Source organism: Aplysia californica, unplaced genomic scaffold (assembly GCF_000002075.1).
Source record: "Aplysia californica isolate F4 #8 unplaced genomic scaffold, AplCal3.0 scaffold00226, whole genome shotgun sequence".
In the NCBI taxonomy this organism is placed as follows: domain Eukaryota; kingdom Metazoa; phylum Mollusca; class Gastropoda; order Aplysiida; family Aplysiidae; genus Aplysia; species Aplysia californica.
Window position 1 is genome coordinate 391319 of NW_004797496.1, and position 1158 is coordinate 392476.

The 1158-nt window shown below is 43.5% G+C and overlaps 1 protein-coding gene across 1 annotated transcript in view; it reads right to left on the minus strand.

Annotated features, from left to right (window-relative positions):
- Positions 1-1158, minus strand: part of LOC101845101 (suppressor of tumorigenicity 14 protein homolog) — a gene marked incomplete in the record, with an annotated part of 170595 nt that overhangs the window by 167471 nt on the left and 1966 nt on the right.

The following is a 1158-nucleotide window of genomic DNA, read 5'->3' on the forward strand; positions in this document are numbered from 1 at the left end:
GGCGGACCATAGACATAATATTATTAAAACATCCTAGATCACGCACACTGAGGTGTTTCTGGTGCACTATGGCCCGTATTGTTTGACTCAATTTGAGCCAAATGAAAGGATCGACTTTAACGAAACTGGTGCATAACCTTCATTTATTTGGCGCCGCAATGGCACGGCTCGTAGTGCGCATGTTTGCGGCAAAGTTTATTGTAGAGAGTGAAAAGTGCTAAACATGGCAGCGTGCGATCTAGGACTACAAGTCTATGGGACAGACCAACCATTCTCCCCGGGGCGGTGCCACTGACTGAAGTGTCTTTAGGCCATTCCCAAAGGGGGGACATTTCTCGTTCATGCACAGCAGAACTGTAAATGGGCAGATTCATAAATGTCACGCTCATAACTGTGCCTGATCTACAACAGGGAACTGCTGCTTTTTCTTTCCTAATTCTTACTATTGTCATTTTCCTCTACTTCTTTAGTATGTTTGACACACTCTTGTGACCCAATATTTCCGGGGTGCCTTGATAATCGAAGCAGACTTTATGCTGTTGAAGCTAGAGAGGTGAGCAGAGTAATTCTGATTCCCTGTAAGGATTTCTTTTACGGTACAAGCAACAGATGTAGGTCGTATAAATGTCAAACTTTCAGAGTGTTTCTAGAGAGTAATATACAAAGAAAAGAAGGAGGAGAGATACGGACGATAGATGTTGGATAGGAAAGAAAGAGCAAACCACACCTGAGCACCAGCCAACCGCCCACTTCCCTAACTTTAGATTCTGTCTATCGAGACTTGGGATCGGCGCAATTATTATACTGTCTACATCTCCGACCAATCCCAGAAGATCTTCCACTCTTTCAATGCCTCCGTGTGACGTAGCCCGTACCCCAATGCGGCCACAGCCCTCATAAAATCGTCCTTCAAGTAATAAGACAAGCTTTTCACACATTTCTGTTCAGTTATCGCGTTGGTGGCAGGCTAGGCCTAATGTGTCAAGGAAATTGTTTATACACTGTCCATCTGCTGAAGAGCGATGTAAAACTAGAAGAAATTAGCAACTGTAGTAACAACGGGAATATTTAACGCTATTCATTTTTTTTCTTTCAATTAACTCGAACGTGTTAACTCAGCTGTCGAGATGGAAGGACAAGGGAGGATTGTGTTAGGTT